General features: G+C 38.0%; 1 protein-coding gene and 1 long non-coding RNA gene across 3 annotated transcripts in view; both read right to left on the bottom strand.

Moving 5' to 3' along the window:
- Window positions 1-9,214, bottom strand: part of lsamp (limbic system associated membrane protein) — a 713,356-nt gene that overhangs the window by 343,668 nt on the left and 360,474 nt on the right. The window lies entirely within an intron of this gene.
- The window catches only part of LOC116671770 (uncharacterized), an 18,555-nt gene continuing 17,440 nt past the window's right edge, over window positions 8,100-9,214 (bottom strand). The window contains exon 3 of the long non-coding RNA XR_004327357.1: window positions 8,100-8,249. This is a non-coding gene — a long non-coding RNA (uncharacterized LOC116671770). The remainder of the gene's footprint in view (window positions 8,250-9,214) is intronic.

Genomic DNA, 9,214 nt, shown 5'->3' on the forward strand with positions numbered 1-9,214 from the left:
CGACGCAGTTCGAGTTCCCCTCGAAGGGGAACTGCAGCATGTAAGACTACAGAAATGGATCTATGAAAGCCAGGTTGTGGACTGTCAGCTCATACTGTATGACACCCTGGCTTAAGACACCAGAGAGTGCAATACATTTTACTTGATCATGTACTGTATGTCTTTATTTATGTTTGTATTCAATCTTTTATTTCATTTTAAGGTTTGGATATATGTGAACACTTATTTGTGCTGAAAATATATTGTGATATTGTTGAACATCGTTATGTTGTTGTAAAGATGTTTTTAACTGTAATAAATCTAATTTGTGCAGCAACACGTACTATATTTGCACTGAATTGAAAGTGATGATATTTTACAAAAATACACTGAATTACAAGGCTGTAAAGAACAATGTGCTATTGCAGACTTATATACTAATCCCTATTTTCCACAGGGCGCGTCTGCGTTTGATAATTCACCAGTCGCGCCAGGCTCTCCATTCAAGATACGCACCAGGTCTATCTTCACGAGAGCCTCAAGGCGTCCGCACAGCCAAGCAGGAAGTGAAACAGTATCCAGTCAATTTACCAAAAGACACCCCTGATATTGTATATGTCTCCTCTACAACACCACAGACAACGAGAGACCCTGCCTTAAGAGACTAGAGAGAATCTAGCTTTACTTCAATGCCCATGAACCATAACAGCTAATGATCCAACAATGACAGTTAACAGTAGAAACATGGTTAACATTCAGCTGTTATTGAAAAGTTGCTCTGTACATCATGTGACACAGTTAATCCATTCCTGTGAAACAACAACATCACTGGAGTTAGCAGTGGTACATCATTTTAGCAAATAGCTGCTTTGCCCGCCATTGACATTGCTCCAATATTACACTGATGATTTTCCTAACACATTAAACCCTGGTTAATATGTCAATGCAAGCAACAGCTTCAGTATAATTAGTTGTCATGTTTTGGTTCATGAAGAGGACAAGATGATGATGATGTCAGATCACTGCTATTGTATATTTGTATTTTGATAAATAAGACATTGTTAGAACATTGAATACAGCTGGGAAATGGAGCTGTCAGGCCGTAAAGCACAGGTTAATTACGTAATTCATAGAGGTGTGGACTCCAATCAAAAATGTGATTGGTCGTGCCTAATTGTTCCTGGTTGAAAAGCTTTTTTTGAATGCACGGATCACTTTGTACTGATTACTAAATCTAGCATTCAATGCATCAATAGGAAAGACTCACTGTTGGGACAGATATTTATGCAGTGATCTGCTATTTTGGTTATAGAAATTGTGATGAGTGATGAGGGAAGAGCTATTTCCGTCTTTCATGGTTTCAGAAGTAAAAAATGGCACAGATTGGGTAATTGGGAGCATCGGGAAAATTCCCAGTGGGCCGGTCAGTTTTTGTTTTAGTTGCGAGGGTCAGCGGTGTTTGGCCATGGCACTGGGTTGAAATCCTAGTTGAAATATATCATGGATGCAGTCCCTAAGCTGGTTGCACTCACAGTCCAGTCTTTTTATCTATTTATTTTTTCTTGCAGCCCAACATTATCTACATTCATGCAGTCCAATACAGAATGCAGTCTGGTTATTATGACGTAATTATGTTTTGACGCCTCTGGCGGCACCTTGGTCAAAAACAAACCGTCACCTCGTACACTTTAATCAGTGGTGCTTGTTAGAGGATGTGATCCGCCAGCAAAAGAAGCTATAAAAAAAAGATAATATTAAGTGCACAGACAGCGCTGAAAGGCAACATTTAAAAAAGAAAAGCTCTAGAAAGTGACATGGCCAGATGTGCTAAACTGACAAACCTTAAAAAAACAGCTTGCAGTTTAAAACTAAAATCCCAAAAGAAGACGGGTAAACTAAGCTAGTTATGAGCAGTGCAGGATGATGGCTGTCTTGCAAAATATAATACAATATTGCCTACGAACCAATAGTTACAATACAATCGTTTTCTATACCCAAAGGTTGCTAGTGATCCATTATGCCTTTTATCCTCGAAAGTAGGATAGAAAATATACAAAGCCCACGACTGAAAGGCAATAGGATGAAAGTAATATGAATTATTATACAAAGTAAAAAACAGATGATGGTGTCATTAAAAAGTGCAATATATTTTATTTTATTCTTTTTTTATGTTTACATTTATTCTTTTTCAGATATCTGCAAACACTTATTTGCACAGAAAATAGATATTGTTGAACATCGCTTTGTTGTTGTAAAGATATTAACTGTTCTAATACATCTACGTTGTGAAGCAACAGTTAATGTGTTTGCACTTAATTAGAAATTATATTTTCCAAAAATGCACTGTAATTCAAGGCTGTAGAGAACAGTGTGCTATTGCAGATTTATATATTACAGTTTAGATTCCATTACAGTCGTAAAATAAAGTAAAGACTAGGCCTAGGCATGACACTCCAGACCTGAAAATGAGTCCCACTTTGGCCCTGTTACCTATAGACATTAGTGCATATCTTACAGTTGGAGAACTTCTGATGTTTGGATTAGCAAGAAACTCTTCTGGTTTAATCATTATTACATGGATTGAACAACTTTGTTAGAAAATGTCTGGTGATTCTATAAAAAGTCAAAGGCACAAGCATGTGTACACTTTTGGAATGACCCCAGGCCAGGTGTATTTTGGCAAGAACAACCACAGAGCTTCTGTTTTCTGTAGGGCAATTAAAACATAGATAGAGGTATTGGTGTAGTTACGGTATGTAGAGGTAATTCAAATTATTAAAGATAATGAGTAGCAGCTAAAGTTCACAAGACATGTGAAAAATAACAACAACAAAGTACAGTTGCTTGCTCGCTGACAAGTTATTGTAATCAGTAGTGGAAGGAGTAATAGTCATGGTTCGATTTTTAAATATCGCAAGTGTAGAGTGTTGATCTTTAATAAAGCTGTGTGTTTTTCCCTGCATTAAATGTCATTTGAGATTCATTGCAGGCTGAACTGCTCAATGGCCTTGAACAGAGTAAAGCTCTCAACATGACAACGACTTTGTAAATACAAGGATTATTGCGGCATAAGATGAACACAGCCATGTCTGACAGTGGAAGTGCACAGCTTGAGATCAATGGAGCAAACATCTTGTTATTCAGTGACAGCACTGTGTTACTCCTTGGCCTGAAACGCAAGCATTCTGTGGAAAGTGTTTGACTGAATGAAAACCATGCTTATGTATTGAGTTTAATGTGTTCCTTTTGTTTGAGATATGGTAAACAATTACCATTTAGATTAAATTTTGACAATGGAGACACTGGTTATACAGTTGTTTTTTTTACTTTTTTCATTCCTTGTAATTGGCTAGTAAACCAATACATGTATTGAAGCATTCACAATGCAGGATTAATTATGTCTCATTAATACCACAGCATTGAAATACAGAGTCATCATTACATTTTCTTTTCTTGATAAAAGAAGAAGAAAAAATGTGTGTGTGAGAGCAGTCTGAGCTTACATAATGGTATATGATCCTAAACAGAGAAGCCATAGAGGGATTCATTAAACAACAAAAAAACAACAACAATGTGAAAAGAAAAAGCCAGGCCCAGCGGAGCCCCCAGCACTTAAAACTCATAAGCTCATCATCATAAGGACACTCATTTCAAGAGGAGACTAATGAGCCCTAATTAGATTTTTGAGTGGCAATTATTGAAAGAACATTATCCGAAACTGTCTTTCTTCCCTTACTTAAAAATGCTAGTTTAGCCACATAATCCTGCTTTAGTTGACTGAGCTATCTTCCTTCTGTGAGTAAGTAATAGACAGAGACTTTGCCACAGAGCAGTCACTAGAGAGGTTTGTATTATGTAGAGAAGCTTTTGAGAGGGCATATTTCATAAAAGGAGAAGCATTAATGAGTCTGCAACAACAAACTGAAACAGACAGAGAGAGAAAGAGAGAGAGAGAGACAGACAGGGAAGAACGGAGAAAAAAAACAATACTGCACGTTTTGAGCCTGTCAACAACACACATCCTGTCAATGTACTTATGTTTTACCCAAGGGGGTAAGCCTCTCCTCTCTAAGCATAGCTCCCATGGCGCCATATTTAATGCTATGAAGCTATCACCCGCCGTTAGCATTCCATTGACTGCCATTCATTTTGACATCACTTTGACAGTGAACAACTTTACATCTGAAGCGTTTAAAGACTTTATTTGTCCATTATTTCTAAAGAAACACAACAATGTATAAAAGGCTCCATTACCTCGTACCTCACGTTATGGCTCCGTAGCATACGTTTTTGTAAAAATAGGCTTGTGTCATAACCACGCAACTTGCTGTTGCATAGTCGACCAATTACTGTATTGTCGGGAGAAGCTTGCAGACAGTTTGGACGTCCATTAGCTTTATAGGTTTAATTACTAATGTTAACTAGCATGTTATAGCAATAATTAGCCTGTGCCTATGTCATCTCCTAACATATACCTATGCTCTCTGTCTCTGCAAGATTGGGAATGATTGAGATTTCTCCTGGCACAGCTACCAGAAGACTTACAACTTACAACTGTTTATGGTTTTACCTACCCATGAAGACACTGTTGATACTGACACTGCCTACAACACCATAATACAGTTGGGATTCTCTCTCAATTTTGTTTGCTTGCCATCTGTTGCCATTTTTGAGCCAAATCCAACACAAAAATAGAGCCATCATTTATTCTCATGCATAAAACCTATGTCTTAATGTATCGTTATAATGTGCATAGACAAAAAAAATAACAGAATGTACTGCTTCAGTGCTAGACTCCCTTTGTGCGTGTGTGTGTCTGTGTGTGTGTGTGTGTGTGTGTAACACTATATAAAGCATGAGTATGTTTAAATGGAAAGAGAAAACTAAGAGAAATTTGAGTTCAAGTACTGTTTGTTTCTTAGAATAATTACAATATAATAGCTGGTAATTACAGCCAACACAGAACAATAATCTCTCCAAATCTAGAAATGTGTTGATCTTAAAAACTTTGGCTAATAGCTAAAATTCATGATCTGAGAGCCCTGTGAAGTCAAGTCAAGTGATTTCATGACATTACAAATCCTTGTGCCTAATCAGAAGGATTTCCACTGTTTAAATCTGAAAAGCTCTACTGCAGACTGTGCAAAAGGCTACCTGCTGGGTTCTCAAAGGCCAGATGGTTCCACAGCAACAGCCAACGGGTTGTTCACACACAATCTCTGAATGACACCTTGGAGATCAATTTCTTCCATCTAGCCAGAGTGGAGTCAATAGAGCGTATCAAACGTCTCAGCTCTGCAGGCTGAACCCTCTGAGCCTAGGCACACTCCCACGAGTTTCAGCCAGTCAATGCAGTTCATCAGGCTGCTGTGGCACATTCTGTTTCAGGGTCTATTTCAGTCTAATAAAGGTGTGCTTTGGTAGGCCACTAAATACGGTTTCAACACAGTAAAAGGTCACAAATAAACAGTCATCATAAAATCAAACGATCCCCCCATTTGAACTTATTACGTTCCCCTTCAAATCAGTCAGAATTAGTGTAACAAGTTAGCACAATCTAACCATCTTAAAATACACCCACGGTGTAAGAAGGAGAGGTACCGCAGGTCCTTCATCCCGGCCGCTGTCAGACTCTACAACGCCTGCACTACCTGATAGTGTTGTAGTTTCTGTTCCTGTTTTTCTCCAATCTACATCACACACTTTCTGTTTACTTTATATTGGTATTTATATATTTTATTACAAGTACTTACTTTTCAAATTTATGGTCTCAGGTTAATATAATTTAAATTATGCTACCGACTCTTGTTCTTTGCTCTAATTACACATTCAACTTAATTTTAACGTCACTTACACCGCAATATTGTTTCTCTTATCATGGCAACCGCACTTTAAAATTCCTTTTGTTTGACGCGTTATTTCCTCACTCCACTCACACCATCCTCCCCGCAGCTCTAAAGAAGGAGCACACTGGTGGTTACAAATGTGTCTACTGCTAGCATCCAACCAGAGGCTGGGGACTTCTAAATATGTGGTTCTCACATACTGACTTGAATAATGATTTCCTGAAAACTCTAACATAAAAATCCTCTACCTTTAAGAGTGAAATTTAATGGGCAGGTAATCACATGTGAAAGTTGTTTTTCAAATAACATTAACCCTGAACAATGAAAGTGAGTGAGGCTGAACAAAAGACTGCAAAAAGGTTATAAGAAACCCAGAAATAAACTATTGCTAAACAAAGCAGGATTTCTTTTTTTTTCGTGAACAAGAGAGAGTCTAGCCATGCGAGTACTATTTACAGAGATATGTTATGTTTTATGAACAATTTATTTAACAGTGCCCTATTTGACTCCTGCAGCACCATTGTGGGGAAGTTATAATCTTGTTTTCAATTTAGGGACACTAATACAGTTTTAGAATGCATTCATCCTAACTTTTCTCCCCTCAACCTTCACACACATGGTGTACACAGATAGGCTGCAGTATAGGGTCACAAAGACAACCTGATGGCAGATTGTTTTAGAATAATGTGATTTGAAGAAGGGTGCAGTGATTTGTTTCAAGACTCTCCCTTCTAAAGTATGTGGATCCTTTTAGAGATTAGATTTAAAGGAGAAATGGTTCCACTGCATAGCTGCCTGATTATTATGCTAGACTGCAGGCTCACTGAGTACCATTCCATATGTAAAGTGAATGACTTAAGTATGGCTAAGCCAAAGCTTGAAACTTATATGGTAATAAATGCAGGCTTTGGAGTGATACCCTATGATGCTTCTACTCTAAGACTAAGTACCCAGCTGAGACCATTCCTCTGGTTGCAGACATGGGCAGGTTTAATGTTGTTACAGAGACAAATGGATGTCTGCCATCCTGATGATCTCAATAGAAAATGACCTGCAGTTTGTCTTATTGAACAATATATGAATATTTAAGGTCTTCCTGCAAAGCAGACCAGAAATTCATGGGTTTTATAGTTGGATGAAATTGAAACATTAGAAAGAGCGCCACTAATTTCCAATTTTAAGCCTGCTAACGGAGGCAATTTAGGAGGTATTGTTTAATTTATTCATGTGACTGAACCTTCATGTATGAATAGTATAATTGAAAGGAGAACAATGAGGTATAGACCTTTTTTGTCAGAAACTTTCTAGAGTTTTCTAGAACCCATTGTATCCTTTAAAAACATTGCATGCTGCCATATCACAATATAGCATCAAGTTCTGACACACAGACACCTATCATGGAGAATCTTTACTGTAGGCTGTGTTGACTTCTCTTTGCAGGGCATGTCAAACAGCAGAGTAAAGTTAGCTCAGTTCAGCTGTTACTAATGATATTACTTATAAACCTGTGGTGATGGTGGCCTTTACTCAACCATTGTCAAATCACTTCAGCAACATGCACTGCCACAGGAGGAGGAGAAGAAAAGGAGAAGACAAGAAGAGGAGAGAAATAAAGGAGGAGAGAAGATGAAGAAAGGAGAAGAGGTGTTATTTTTCAGCTAACATGTCATGATGGACTAACCACTGACCAACTGACTGACTCCTAACTGACTTCAGGCCTCAACCCCAACAGCTGTTTATACAGAGACAAGACTTGAAGACAAGAAGGGGAAGGAAGGAGAAGAAGTATTGTTTGTTAGCTAACATGATGTCACAATGTACCACACCCACCAGACTCCATGTAAATAAACAGTAATTTTAGTATCATAAAACACACTTCATTCAAAGTCGACAGAAACCAATATAAAACTATGACAAGCCGATTTTGGTCTTTTCTACACTTTTCCAACCATCACAATTCTAGTGTTGGTTGAAATGAACACATACTTTACCGATATACATGTGAAAATATGTTGGATCTATACACAGTAAAAGTACTGTTTTTTAAAATGGAGTCTGGTTGCTTTAGCGATAGCTACTTCATAGCCATTTCTGGGAAACACAAAGGTTTGAAATATATTTTAAAAAGCTCTTTCTCTGAAGACACTTAACACTTTTCTTAGTTTTTATTAAGTTTTATTGCTATTCAGATATGCACCTAGTAGTGCACAGTGGTAAAATTTCTAGCAGAACTTTTTTTTTTTTTTTCTACAATGGCCTTAGAACACTGTTGTAGCAGAAGTAACTTGTGTTTGCCAACATCAAACTGACTTGAAACTCTGTGGCAGGTTAAGTTTCTGATCTTTCTGGAGTGGTTTACTAGTCCGGCCCACTTGAGATCAAATTAGGGGTATGTGGCCCATGATCTAAAATGAGTCAGATGCCCTGACTTCTATATGGTAAGCCTGTAAGAACAAAAACAAACAAATGAACAGAGAATGGCCATGGATTCAGTAAGCAGATGCTCTTTGGCACGCGCCCTTCACCACCCTTTACCTTACGTCCCATTTTTCATGCACAGCTGTGTTCGAACTCGTAAACAGTGAGCTGGAACAGAGACCTTGTTTTGGTGGGTGCTACAACACAATTTAGGAGTGTCTTTGTGATATATTTCTGTTTCATCAGCTCTGCAAGGACACCCTGTTTGCCACGGTCTCTGATGCCATTGACATTAAGTGTTTACCAATGACTTTCATAGAACAGAAGGGAAAAACCTTTTTTGGTTTTTTAAACCTATGATTTTGTTTTTGTAGGTTTGGCCATCTCATCTACCAGCAAAAGCATAATTTCCTCTAACTGACGGATTATAGAAATACAGAAACACAGTTACGTGAAACTAAGCTGTAATAACCAACCCTGTCTCATTTGAATTACATTTAATTAAATTACACTGTATAATTGGAATCAATGTAGCCCAGATGACGTGTTAGTAGGGTATTAGAAAAGGGTGTTTATAACTGAGAACATCTGGCATTGTCACATGAGCAATCAGACTGGTGAGATCGCTGCTTAAATATATTATCTAAAGCACCTTTTTGGAGGTGAAAACACTCCACAACTACTGTTGTGCAGAGATGGATAGATTTTTTTCTAACATATCAGATGCTCCTAGAAATCACACATTTTAATTTGAATTCGGGTAAAATCCTGCCAGCTTAAAACCAAAGAAGCCTTGATCACTGCAGCACTGTTGCTTTATCAGTCCCTCCAGGATTTTGCGATGGCGCGTGAATTCAACCAATCACAGTGACTTTGGTGCGACTCGCAATTTTTACCAATCATTGCAACTTTTTCGCAAATTTACCTAGAGTTTCCCGCAACCATCCCAGCAGTCCCACGTGCCAGACTTT

The sequence above is a fragment of the Etheostoma spectabile genome, chromosome 3 (genome assembly GCF_008692095.1).
Source record: "Etheostoma spectabile isolate EspeVRDwgs_2016 chromosome 3, UIUC_Espe_1.0, whole genome shotgun sequence".
In the NCBI taxonomy this organism is placed as follows: Eukaryota; Metazoa; Chordata; class Actinopteri; order Perciformes; family Percidae; genus Etheostoma; species Etheostoma spectabile.